The 15,150-nt window shown below is 31.5% G+C and overlaps 1 protein-coding gene across 1 annotated transcript in view; it reads right to left on the bottom strand.

Annotated features, from left to right (window-relative positions):
- The window catches only part of LOC108685397 (xaa-Pro aminopeptidase 1-like), a 34,281-nt gene that overhangs the window by 7,759 nt on the left and 11,372 nt on the right, over positions 1-15,150 (bottom strand). The window lies entirely within an intron of this gene.

The following is a 15,150-nucleotide window of genomic DNA, read 5'->3' as shown; positions in this document are numbered from 1 at the left end:
TATATATATATATATAGAATGTATTATATTGCAATTTGATAAAATGAAGGTTTACGAAAATTTCTTTATCTCTATCAAATCAGTAAGAAGACATTTTTGTCGTTTTGAAATTAAATGTTAGTAAGCAGCTTTTTTCTCACAAACACGTATGTATTTCAAAATGCATTTTAAACAATCTATATTTAATTCACATCAGATTTTGAGAATAAAACTCTGTTCATAATTGTACATGCCGTGCATGTATAATAATTTTAATTTACATCTCAATATGTCATATTTTTGTATTCTGATTTTTCTTAAATATGCCGTATAAATGTATAAATATGTATGAAATGTAAATAGAATTCTATTCTGATTTCTGATATTAGGAATTATAATTATCGTTTAAAGTGTGTTATACGCATATATTCAGAATATTATATTAGGCCCATTCTAAACAAAATAGAATAAAAGCGCTTATTTAGAAAACCTAATTAAGAGTTAGTAATAAAAATTCAAATCTAGAACAACGCTGAAATTGCATCAAATCGAAAAAATTGCAATTGATGATCGGCTCTGAGAGAGCCGATTATAAATGTTCTCTGGCAAATTGAAGAATTTCATGTAAATGTTTTAGCAATATCTTATAATACATTTTTTAGAGTCTTACGATTCTAAAAGATGAACGATGAGCAACGTGACGTAACTCAAATTAACTTCATTAATCGGAAATTAATTTGATTTTTATTACGTGTATACGTCCCATGGGAATCCAGAGGGTGTGCTAAGTGGTGCTCGTATACCAGGAAAGCATATCGAACTTGGAGTTTAATCATCCTGAAACGCACGTTTTGATCGTTACGTGTATTGAATCTTCACCGGTATCTTACAAGTAGTATACGTATAATCGATTAAATGCATATCTTTTCCTTTTTTTCCTTTCTTTCTTTATTTTTATTTTCTTGCATTATTGAGTCTATCTTTCAGTGCAAAACATAAGAGAAGACGCTCGATAGGTGATCAATTTCGTGAGCGAATGGATCGAACATAATTCGAGCGAGATCATGTACTCACGTCTTCGTGTATTTTATCATTAATGCATCGTAACCGGGTCAACGTATTGTTTAATTTAATAATTTAACGTAAACATCAAGTAATATTAAATATATTACTAGGGAAGTAGGAGCGTACAGTAGGAAAGTTTTACTCCGATGTAACCTTACAATTTTCAGCTCAGGTAATTTTCCCTGTAATTTTCCCGTGTACTGTAAAGGTCACGTCGCTCACCCCTCTTACCCTATTAGGTATTCACAAATCTTTCTTTATCCTTTATTTCTTCTAGTTGAAGATGCCATCAAAGAAAAGAAGTTCGTTATGTTATACACAATGGACATAGCACGTGGAGTTTATATCATCAATAAAATAATTTTAAATCGGAAAATACTTTTTTCCACAATAAACTCTTAATTATAAGGAAAGAAAATTGAGAATTGTTGTCTTAAGATAAAATATTGTATTGCATTATTCCTCATTAGATAAAGGAAAGTAAAGAACTTTAATTAAAATAAATTTAACATGATGTTCATAAACATCATCAAATTAATATAAAATGTGTTTAAAGTTTATAACTCTTTCAAATAATAAAATACTTCAGTTTTACAAGTTGTGTATTGTATAATTGTGTCGATTACTTGCGATAAATATAAAAATAAGAGCGTTTAAATTTATTTGTATTACTTTGCAATCTTTTTCATGCTATATTAAAATAATAAATAATATAATAATTTTAAAACAACAAATATTTTCTAAATGTTTAACATAATAGTTATGAGAATAATGAGTAATAATTAAAAAAAAATAAAAGTAGCAGAAAATAATAAATATTTCTTCTTAGATATTACATTCTCTATATGTCAAGACAACGTTTTGTAAATAGATGACGATATTTAACAATAAATATGTTATATAATTTTTTGTATTAATATTATTCTAGCGATAAAAATGCGAACGTTTCATTTTTACAAGTTACAATGTTTTAACATGTTTTATTTTCTAATTTTAATAACAAAAGTATTTAAAAATACAACAAGTAAAACAAATATAATATTACTTGTATAATGTTACATGTAAATAATTATTCCTTATCAAGCACGGCGATTATCTTTTATTGTTTTAAATCCAATTTTACGAAATTACTTTTTTATTTCCTTTTTATGAGTCTTTATTAAATAATGATAATTGATATCGAGGACACCGCTTTCCGAGGATATCAGGCTACTATGAATTTCTGATTATTCTTGAATGTAGGGCAAGATAATTTCAAGAAACAATAATCAAGAAATGCTGGTAAAAAAAAACAAATTTTTAAAAATTATTATTCTTTACATATATGTAAAGTTAATTTTTTCTAAAAGCTAAAAGAAATAACCAAATAATATATTTTATAATATAAGATTTTTATTTTATTAGCCTTGGATTATAATACGATTATGTAAGTTTAATTTAGTGATAAAAATACAAACGTTTTATAATAAACATTTTATAATAAATTTCACTTTTAATATATTCTACTTTCAGACTTCATTCAATGAAAGTATTTATAAGAATACAAAGTAATAATATTACTTGCACATGTTACATGTTAATAATTATTCAATATCAAGCATAGTGATTATCCTTTGCTATTTTAAGAGTGCTCTTTTTCGCCTTTAGTCCAAATCTACAATAGGTTTTTAAACTTTATAGCCATAAGAAATAGTCTCGAATCATAATCGATTATTCTCCTCGACTATAATTGGTCAATTTCTTACGGCTTAAACCTATTGTAGAGCCGGATTTACTCTTGGTTGATATCCAAGAAAACATAGTGCTTTTCGAAGATATCAGGCTATCATGAATTTCTGGTTATTCTTAAACGTATCTAAGATAACTTTAAGGAACGACATCAAATGAGCAATGAAGAATTGAGAGACAATAAAAACAAGTTTCTTTTTAATTATAATTTTATTATAATCTTTATATGTATCGAGATAACTTATTGTAAAAAAGTAATAAATTAATATATTTTATAATACGAGATTTTCGTACGTTTAACAATCTTGAATTATAACAATTAGCCTGTGAATTTATTTTAGCAATAAAAATATAAATGTGTTTTATTTCTTCGAAGTCTGATAATCGATTGCTTCTTGAATCTGATTGATGTTGAGGTTGTCCTTTCCCGATGATATCAGGCTATCATGAACTTTTGGCCATTCTAACGCACAGAGTAAGGAATGACACTTTTATAAGTATATATACATGATATATCCTGTCTGTATATAGGCTTCATAAAAATCTTCGTATCATAAAAATAATTTATATATATAGGGATACATAAATAATAATGTACTGTAATGTATATCTTAAAGCTGTTACTTTTGATAACTTTAAAGATTCGAAGTTTTAAAAGAATTTGAATTTTCGAAGTTATACTGTTAAATTATAATGTCATGTTATATTCAACTTGAGTTATTTTTAATTATTTTCGTAGATTGTCACTGCTCAAACTTAATATGTCGTTAATTTAAACAATAAAGTTAAATAATTTAATTCAAGAAAATATAAAGACTCAAATTTATCATATTATTTGCTAAGTGCATGTTAATATGAACATTATTATTTATTTTGTACAGTAGCGAAAATAAAAAAATGAAGCATAAATCGAATGTAAGGGGAGAGTAACAGAAGTGTAAACGAAGTTTCTATTACTCTCCATTTACATTCGATTCTTATTTTTGTCAGAAAATTAATCACAAAAATGGATTAATTTACATTTTAATAGATACACATAGAAGTAAAAATAACAAATATAACAAAATATTATTTTTTAATTCAAGGGAATAAGTTACTATTACTTCTTTGATATCTAATAAAGTTTCGAATATTCGAAGTTTAAGATGCTTCAAAAACTTTGAATATTGATTATTTCTCGATATATGGAGATCGATAGTGGACATCAAGGTTGAGGTTTTTCTCAAAGATATCAGGCTATCATAAATCTCTTGCTATTCTAACGCATGGGACAAGAAATGATTCAGCGAATGGCGAAGACTCGATGTGAAGAAGGCGCATAGCAAAACGAATTTTTTCGGGAGATATCATGGAGGGGTGAACTTGACGGCCAAAGCGATTTTGTCTTCTTAGTTGATACCATGTTGCCGCTGTCGATCTACCATTTGTTCACCACTCACTTTTGTGCTTCAAGCTGATCCGGCTGGTAGCGTGACGAAGAGTTAAAACGGTTCCATTATTGGCGCGACTCCTGTAGCGCAATAGCCGTCCTTTGTGACATTTAATTTCATATCGATTCGTTAAACTAATGTTTAATGTTGGATATCAGTAAAATTATTAGTTCTACTTAATAGAAGTACAACTGAACAAGTAAATAATAATTATTATTTAATAATGGATTTAATAATCTTAGATATATATACATAATAAGATGTATGTATATTCTGCTTGATTAAGTTCCTGAGATCAATTTTATTGATTATCAATGTGTTTATAAATTATTTAATTTAGAACATTGTATGATAATAATAACGGATATCTGTGAGAATGTGAATCGAATCTTTAAATGAAAATTATCATTGATGGTAATATCTTTGTGTGCGATTTTTTTTCAAATGATTTTGGCTTTCTGCCATAAACACCTCATTGCGAATAGCGCGCGCAATATTGAATGACAGGAGGTGGAGAAATGATCAAGATGCTAGTGGACTGGATTGTTTCTTGAGATGATCTTTAGCATGTACTGAATAGGCTAGCATAATCCAAAGAAACCTTGTCGTGATTTCATCTCATGCTTATGGACCAATTTGCTGCTCGCAGTTCACAGACTTCTCGTTCTTTCTTACTTCGCTACTTCCCTAGTAAGTAAAACGCGCTTGTTCCTCGCGCTGCCCGTTCACTTGATGCGAGACACTATCTCGTGTTTCTTGATGTTAGCAATATTAGCAGTATTAGCAGTATAGCAGTTTGACAGCAGAAATTCGAATATTGTGATATATGTATATATCTGTATTAAGTTCCTGTTCTGCTGAGAGGGCTTACAAATATTAGGTGTAATAAAAAGGAATCCATTATTTTTGCATGAAATTGAATGGAAAAATAATGATTTCTTTTTACTATACCCAATATAACGTGACTGAATAAATTGGTAATTAAAACTAAATGTACCATTTAAAAGCAGTTTGATGGCAGAAATTAATAAAATATTACGTCATGTTTTTCATAATCATCAATAAAAATACATAGATGAGCTGACAGATGATGGAAAATCCATATGTATTATGTGTACGTATAGTTTCTACACTTATTTATTAGAAGAAAGGAAAAGAACAAAAGCTTAATTTTAGAGATACGTTAATTACGCTAAGCTAAATGCATGATGCAAATATAAAAAAGAATTATTCTTGTATAAGCATAAGTTTTACATTAATAATGTTAATGTAGTTCGGTATAAATGCAATATTTTATTCAAGTAATGTTTTAAAATATATTTATAAATAAATATCTTCTAATTTTTGTACATATACAGTTAACTTGTCATTTCTAATAAATTTTTGGCCAATAAAATAATTTACTCTCATTGAATATAGTAAATTATTATTCTTTCGTTTTTTTCTTTATTAAAGAAGGTCATTCTAGAAGAAATTATCTATTTATCTACTGTAAAAGTATAAGAAGCTAACACAGGCGACGAATCTGTGAACTAGTTACGCGATGTCTCGAGATGATCTTCAGTATCTATCGATCAGGATTACATAGGCTGCAAGAAGTTGGACAATTTACGATATTTGCATCTCTAACAGTTGTGTCAGTTTAGACCTTCATTCAATTATCTTCCTCATTCCTTTATAAAACAATTATTATTAACCATCTTTATTTTATCTCTCTTAAATCTTCCAGTAATCTTGAGTGTCTCAATGTAATTCATTACTTCTCATACGTTTCTGTTCTTTCATGATTGTACGTGCTATTGATTCATCAAATATTTATGAGGATCGCCATCGAGGTGCAACATGGGTAAATCAGATTAGAGACGCATACTGTCAAGAAAGTATGAATGTTGAAAATGTCGGAAAGTCGAAAAGCTGGTTAAACGTTCCCTTTGCTTAACTATCAGGGCTTTATCTTCGAAGACTGCATGAATACGGCTTCGATTTGGGATGGCTCGAGGCTTTTTGCAACAGGGTAGTAGAAGCAGGGTTAGCGTTCGTTCAAGGGTGATTCTATTCTATTAACTTCTTCACATAGCATCGTTATAGCAATTAAATGTGTAAGTATAAATGTATGAGAAACGTAAAAGTTAGAATGTGAAAATGTTGAGTTACCTTAACACAAACCGGAATAAACGGAATATTTCTAATAATTTTACGTATGAAAAAAATGTCAAAATTCTCGTTATATGCTAGTAATGACGATAAATGATTATCTTGAAGCTAATAATAATAAACTTCAACGTATGTTAAAATTCTTATTTCAAGAAAATCAGGGAGTTCAGGAATATATCTTTTGAAATGTGATTGAGAAATAAATGCTGATAAAATAACTTCTTAGAAATACAAATGAATAGATATAACTAATAGATAAAATAGAAATAAATAAAGCTTAAGCAGATATATTTCACAAGTATAAAAAAATACGATCAAACACATTTTTTCTTATCTACATTTTTTTTATCTTTTAAGATATAAAAGTGCATTAGTCGGTTTATTATGAAACAAGTGTTTTAATTAGAAGAGAGATATAGATCATATAATGTCATAATGTCATATCGATGCTATATGTACATCGTGTTGTAGCTTTTGTTGATACAAACGAGGTAAATATAATGGGAATGGAGAGGGAAGAAAAATATCCCATTTGTAATGCGCATACGCGTATCTGTTCACGCTACCCCCATCGTGCTTCCCACGCAGCTGCATCCATCGCACGTGTTTGATGCACACGGATATATGTACATACATACATGAACGCGGCGACAAGGGCGACTAGAACGGGTAGCGCGCTGGCGCCGTCAAGCGTCATCGGCGGAGATCGATAACCCGAGGGAATTGGTGTGCGTGTGCACACCGGCCGATGCGATGGCGGGGATGGAAGGGCGGGAAAAGAATGGCGGAAAAAGGAAGACGGAGATGGGCGGTAAAAAGACATCATAAATCGCTCCTGGCCGTCCCCGCGTCCGACCATCCTCGTCCTCCTCCTCCACCACCGCCTGGTCCACCAACCGAGTCGTTACTCTCTTCCACCCTACAGAATTCGAACGGTTTCCCGCCACCGACCACCTCGCGCGCTATACGGCCCTGGCCGTAGTGAGATGGTCGCCTGCTTAAGTGGCTCGCTACGAGTTGCCGTCAAGGCCGCAGACCTTGTCTCCAGGCGTTCGCCGGCCAAAAGTCGTGCTGCGAAAAAGATGCGTCGCAGGTCCCAGGTTTTTAGCGGCTCCTTCCGACGGACGAAGCGTCGCCGGTGCCCGCCACCCTGCCAGGATAACATCCCGCGACGGAGGTGCATCCCTATATTGGAATACCGCGAATGCGCACTCGGGGTGAAGGGGTTTAGTACCCGGGGTGCGCATGCAACCAACCGAAGGTTGTCACCGCGACGCAATGGCGCTGATCCATTGCGTTGCAATGGATGCGCGCGGAATTAGAGGAAGCTGATTGGCCGCTTCCGTCAGCGCGTGCGGCCTTGATAGATAACATGACGACGCGTGTTGACGGCACGTATACAATATCATCTGTAATGAAGGTCTCGAGCTTGGTCTCGAGCATAGTCTGCGGTTAATATCAAACGTAGAAAGATAAAAATAATTAATTGATTTGGATTATTCTTTTGCATTAATTGATAAAAAATCATTGTGTTAGTTATTAAAAGAATTAATTTCTTTGAAATTAATCAATTTTCCATATGAATAAATATGCAAGAAATAGAAATGTTAATATGTATTCTTCTACTTATTTAGATTTTGACATTTTTTTATATTTACATTTATTTTATATTATATACTTAATTTTATTATATTTTATAATTGTACATTATAATTTTATTTTGAAAATATCTGATATATATTTGTATGTAAATCTAAATTGACGAAAAGATCAAGATGATTAGGTAATGCAATCAAAGAGAAAAGATTTTAAAACAAATATATATAAGTTGTAAAAAATTATACTGAAATATTCGAGATATTTTTCTCGTAATATTTCATTAATATGCGCATTATCATTATTATGAAAGATAAGAAAGTAGGCATATATGGTGGGTGCATTTCGTTATGCATGATCTATATTTTATCTTCGTAGTTGACAAACTAAACAGGATAAAATGATACATCATGTGCATTATCTGTAAAATGAAACGGTATGTTATATAAAGTTGTTATATAAGCGTAAATTACAGCAATGGCATTGTATAAAATGCTTGTGATATCTTTGGTTTGTTTTCTGTTTCTGCATTAGACTGTACTTGAACTACATATCTCGCTTTCAACAAATATTAAAGATATACCAATCTCACTTTAAGTTTCAAAACTATACACTAGTAGTTCAGTCACAGAAAATAAACCTAATTGCAATTGTAAGAAAACAGAAAATTGTTGAGATTGTCATGAATAAGTGGATGCTCGACTGAATTTGTATTTTTTTTATCAATACAATTAAAGTAGGAAATTACCGTGACGCCGAGGTATTCGGCGAATAAAACAACATGATGGCGTCTCTATTAGAGAATCAACGTCTCGAGAGGGAATAAAGAGTGAATGGGAATATCGAATCGGAATAGGAATTCCCGATTGGCGTGCGGAGCGGGATGGCATACAGAGTTAGAGGTGACATTTTCCGTTCTGTGACCGCGGAGCGGAGTCACCGCTTGCCGCGGTGATAGTGACAGAACCGAGATCGATAAATTGAACGCGAACCAAGTCGTGCCGTGGCGCGGTCCGATGGGAACTCGACCGGAAACGGAATAGGCCGCTATCAGGCGATGGTAGGTTTTAGGCATCGATTTCCGATGTGCCCCTTACATGAGACGCGCGAGGACAAACACAGCGCATAAGTTAGAAACACGTAAGAGAGTCGGATGCACTCGAATTTCTTTTTCGCCGCGACCAACAATCGGCGGAAATGCTTTGTATTTATTGGAAAACAAGGGCGGTTCGGTAGCAGGGTAACACGAGGGTACAGGGAGTGATTTTCAAGCACCGCCCCCGTAGGGGGGTAGCACATTTGACGCAGTCAGTTGGTAACCGAAACGCTATGGCGCAGTCATCGACATCAACGGATTGTCTCGTTAGCCCCGACGATCTCGGGCCGGTCCGACATCGCGACAGATGTTTGTGATACTCCTGTAATCAGAAGGGCTTCCAGTTGGAACTACATGACAAAACCGTCGTTTACATCGCTCATTACATTTCTAATTATAATAATTGAATTGAACGTAATGAGTTATCAAGAGATTATAATTTGTTATTTTATCGTCATTAATTTAAATGTCTAAGAACGTTTCAACCATAAATTTCTGCTTTTATCTAATCTAATTTTCTTTAGTCGTCTCTTTCTTTCAAAATGTGAATTTGTTTAGGCATAAGAAATATAAAGGTATAATATAAGTATAATCATTTATTCCGTTTATATTTATATTATTATGGCATATAGATTTTCAATATTTATCTTTCTAAGATTTAAGATATTTTTTTATTAATTATATTAATAGAATTTAAATGTAAATGATAATGTATTTATAATCTGACAATGAAAATAAACTTGCTGCGAATAAATTCATAAGCAATCCTATATTAAAACTTGCATATAAGCAGAGTCGCGACTAGAATGTAGTGAAAGAGAGACTTGCCTCTCAAGGTGTAAAAAAAATTTGAAAGGATACAAAAATAATAATATATGTATAAATTTCTTTTAATATATAGAAATTATCCGTTATTGAGCTCATTGTCATTAAATAAAAATAAAAAGTATGTATAACATATTTTGATAAAATAATTGACAATTTTGTGGCTATTAAAGCACAAAAAATTTTATTTTTAATGAAAAAAATGCATTCATTGTGAATTTTTACAAAAATTAATATTATTTATATAAATGTAAAATGTATATTATGCAGTCTGATTTTATTGTGCTTTTAATAATCATATTTCATTCGTTTACAACACACATGTATGTGTAATCTATATATGTTTATAACGTATATGTACACCTATGTGATTATATGTTCCTATTAAATTAATATTTATATAATATATTAATATCACACTAATTAATATTAACTTTTTATTATATTTTACATGCCGTCAAAGAAATATGATTTATTATTAAGGATTGCATTTTTTGTCTCCAGTGTCGAAATATTTTTATTCTAGCTCTGCATATGAGAAGGAAATTTTGATAGGATAATTATTATATTATTAATTTTATGTGTTTTGTAACTATTTGAAAAATATGCGAGATAAATAACTTTATGTGAAAATTATAAATATAACGTGTATAGTAGCTCTGGGAAGATCAATAAATAATGCACGATTATTACTGCAATATATTGCAAACTCAGTTTTATCAAGGAGATTAACACGCGACAGCGAGGAGGTGGTCTGCGCTCGTTACCGCGATATTAGAGGAGTATCAACATTGCAGGAGTCTATGTTGACTTAATCCGTCGAGTTGAGAGAATTGGTACCGGCTTAGGCTACGGTTTAGTAGTATCGAAGATGCGTAGGTGGAATTCGTTGTGAAACTCACGTGGAAAGCCTCGCCAAACCGAGACGAAGTCATTCATAGGAAGAAATGGGTTAGAACAGACGAGACACTCAAGTATTAGGAGTGTAGGAAGACAATATTGGTTTCTGACTCTCGCCGATATGTCTGTATACATATATCGATGTATGTAATTGTCGCATGTAATTGCAACAGTACAATATTGTTCATAAAAATATATTCTTTTTTTTTGCGTATTAAGGATAAATAAAACGTGGAAAAGTCAAGAAGCGAATTCTTGACATTTGATAATATATTTATTTTATTATATTTACTTATGTCTGTAATAATCTCTCCTTTTTTTAATAATATATAGATACAACAAATTGATAATATTTATAAATAATAACAACTTTGTTTTTAAACATTAAAAAAGATTAAATGTATGTAAAACCCAAATGTTGAATCACGTACAAATTGTTCTTTACACATATATTTAAAAATAATTTGAAAATAATTTTACTAAAATATTTGCAACATTATTATCTGTATCTGTAAAATAGCAATATTATAGCATTTCTTTTAAATTTGCAAGTTGCAAGATAGATAGAACGATGAAATAATTGTCAATTGAGAGAAGAGGCTATCTTGCAAAATTACAAGCGAAACGCGCGCGAATTGTTTTTCCGCGCGATTGTCAAAATGTTTTTTAATTGCCATTACAACATACGAGAAGTTGCAACAATTTGCTGTAAACAAGCGATAGTTTGCAATTACACAGGAAAACAGAAGCTGCAACGAAGGCGCATTGGCGAAAAGCCGGTCGCGTTACATTTGTAAACGGAACTCGATGCGCGACATAGTAACCTGGTACACGATGCGACATTTTGTGTTAAAAAAACGCGACCTCCGGCCATCGGTGAATTTCTATCGACTTACAAATCAATCGACTGACAAACAACCATGTTCTTATTGTGAAATAAGTGTCCGCAATGAAACTAGTTGATTTAAAATTAAATATAAAATTATCTTATTTATTCATTATGTTTATTATCTATTTTGTTTTTGTTTAATTGCATCTTGATTTATAACTATTTATGTTTCTTAAATTAGTATAGCAATATTTTGATTAAGGAAATTAATTAACTTAATCTATAGCGATCAAAGAACTTGTCATTAAAATTAAGATAAAGGATTCTAAAACTTGCTTAAAATATAAAATTGTTATTTAAAAGTAACAATATAATATTATTTATTTTATCCTTAAGAAAAATTTATTCTTTTTGTGAAATACATATGTTAGTGTTACATGTTTTCTTAAATTTGAGTACTATGCCTTTTTAGTATTACGTCATTTCATGACATTATCGTCGGGGAATTATGAGTTAATTAGATGACAAAGAGATCTTTACTGATTAATATACTTACACAAGTGTGATTTGCACATGCTAGAATATATTCTGGCACTTCCTTATAAATTCATAATGCATTTACGTTGCACCGGTACAAGTCATTCATCTTACTCCCACCGACGAGCTAACCATTTTTTGTTTACAGATATTGGATAAGTGACAGCGCGACGTAGCAGGGCCGTATGAAAGCACAGGGAGATCGCACATCTCGGACAGAAGGAGGAGCGTGCTCCAATGTCGTTCGAGCAAGAGTGGGGACATTAATTAGGGTGGAACAATAGAGAACGAGAATTTTTACCAGGGTCGCATAGCGTATAGGAGGTAGAAGTGTGGGAGTAGTATCGTCGTCGACGCTGGGGCCCAGTGAAACCGTCGAGTCTCGGCGAGAGAAACATATCTTGTTTCTTTCATGTTAAAAAAAAAAAAAAAAAAAAACATGGATCTATAAAAGAGACAAGCAGATTTATTCAAAATTTGATACAATTGATTGTTCTTACTTTTAGTTTTTTAAATTTAAGTTAAGAATATATTGATGCACGTTTACGACATTTCGTCTCTATCGCAAGAAACTTTAATTCTTTAATAAATCTAGGGCAAATCTTTTTCTGTATATGTATATATATTTTTTTTTAATTTATTGGAGAATGTAATAAAAAGGTTTAATTATAATTAGTCATCAAATGTAATATTTCTAATAGTTAATGTAAAGAGTTTACGATTATGGATTTACGTACTGATTGCAAGATTCTTTCACGATTGATTCTCAATTAGAGTCGCGACATAAGAATTCGAATATAACAAAACTTGGCAAACGTGAAAACACGATGAGACAGTAATGTAGATTATGTAAGATTTACAAGCGTGTTCGTGCAGGTTAACAACATGTGTTTGATACAGAGTGCTCGTGTAATTTATCGCTTCATTCGCGACTTTCATACATTGAGTCTTCTAATAGTAATTTACGTAAGCAATTACGTAAGCAACGTTGTAGCTCGTTCGCCTACGCAAAGTCTCTACCATGCGAAATATTACTTAATGCATTATTTGTTGATCTTCTTGTAGCGAATGCACTATTTTTTGACACTCCACACATGCGTTTCATAAGAATCAAGGTAAAACAGAAGAAAATGGACTTTGGCCTTTCACAAAAATAGAATATGGCCCCAATTTTAACTATATTAACTCAAAGATATTTCGAGAATTCACGTGTAGTAAATTTCAGTTTTACTATGATCTCTTCAGAATTTCAGAAAAAATAGTAATACTCTAGTTATACAAAAATAGTAATACTCTAGTTATACATATTAGAATATCTAATTTGTCTGTGATGAAAGCTTCTCGAATATTTAAACGCAGATGTTTCTATGATGTCAATCGGAGATAAGATAAAATATAAGATAATTTATATTCTATTTACTTATAAGTGAATTTAAAAAGTGTTTGAGATCTCTTTGTTTTACGAGCAAGGATATCGATATAAAGGACATAAAGGGCCTGGGGGACGATGCGTGGCCTTACCAAGGCATCAGCCCCTACAGGGAGTGTTCGAAGGGCCCGAGGATTCCTCCTCGTCGTATGCAGCAGCGAGCATCGCGCATGCATACCATGGTGACGTGTATATAGGCACATACGAACGTACGCACGCAGGCACGCGTGTTGCCCCATAGGCTTAACACGCTCGCGCGAAAACTGCTTCGCTTTACGCACTACTGCGCGTACATCGGTTATCGGGAAAGCATGATCTTGCCTTGCTCCTTTAGCTCCTCCTTTACTCCTTTTTGGGCCGAGGCCGAAGCCTGACTGCGGTCCAACTGTGCACGGGACGCATAAACATCCAGCATCCTCGAGAAACTTTGCATCCGTAGTCGGAGCATATGGAAATCCAATCGGTGCTGAGAACGTAACATTTCAGTCTGATCTGATTTGTGACTTACATCGAGTCTGTTGAAAACAATGAATTTGCAATAAACTAAAATAGATAATAAAACGATCGTCTATATTTTATAACTGGCCATTATTCAAACAGGCAAAAGGAATTTATTTATTGTGGGGGAAGGTTAGAGAATTTTTTAAATTGATTATTTAACTATATACTCGTTTTGGAATAAATTCTCAACAGAGTTGAGTATCGTGAAATTTGTTAAATTCGTTGTGCCATTAAGCCTATGATTTTAAGCAAGAAAAACTCGAATTAAATAGAATAATATAAGAAAGTAATAATTTATTAGCAGGAATTATTTTAGAAAACTGATTAATAAAAAAAGATTTTAATGTATATATAAAAGCTTTTAATGTGTATTGTTATTATTATTAATTACAACAACGCTTTTTTTATGCTTGAAATACGTGTCTACTGAAGTTGTTATTCCTGTATGTGTGTTTGTTTGTGTGTGTGTGTGTGCGCGCGCGCGTGTGCGTGCGTGTGGAGTTTTATTAGGATTGGATAAATTAGTTTTTTCTATTAATTAAGTTAAAGTGATGGCTTATAAAATTATCTTACAAGGAATTTGTCACAATTGTCTGGAATCTATTTAAATCTCCTTAAAATATATCATCATTAAATACAAAAATCTAAGAGATACACATTTTTTTAAATATCAGACTTGACCTCAGATTTATGAGATGAAATAACTTCTCAAAGCTAACATTTACATTTGATTCCTATAAATTATCAGAACGGTAAAATATACAGAAAAATGTTTTAGATAAAACTTTTATTGTTTTTTTATATATTTTATAACTGTGTATTTAGATTTTTCAAAAATTTAATATTTTGTAAATATTCTTATTTATATTTATTTTAAAGGATTGTTTCATCTCTTAAATTTTAGGTCAATATAAAAAATATGTGTCTTTTAGATTTTTTTGTTAAACAACACATTTCAAAGAGAATCAAATTAATTTCGAATAATTACGACTCCTTGATAGTTACGTTAAAAGTTACAAATAAACAAATAAGTTAAATTAAAAGTTAATTTAAAAAAATATTATATATGTATATTAAATTA

This window comes from Atta colombica, unplaced genomic scaffold (assembly GCF_001594045.1).
Source record: "Atta colombica isolate Treedump-2 unplaced genomic scaffold, Acol1.0 scaffold153, whole genome shotgun sequence".
NCBI classification, from domain to species: Eukaryota; Metazoa; Arthropoda; class Insecta; order Hymenoptera; family Formicidae; genus Atta; species Atta colombica.
Note: the sequence above shows the minus strand (reverse complement) of the source record. Positions and strands in the feature narration are given on the sequence as shown.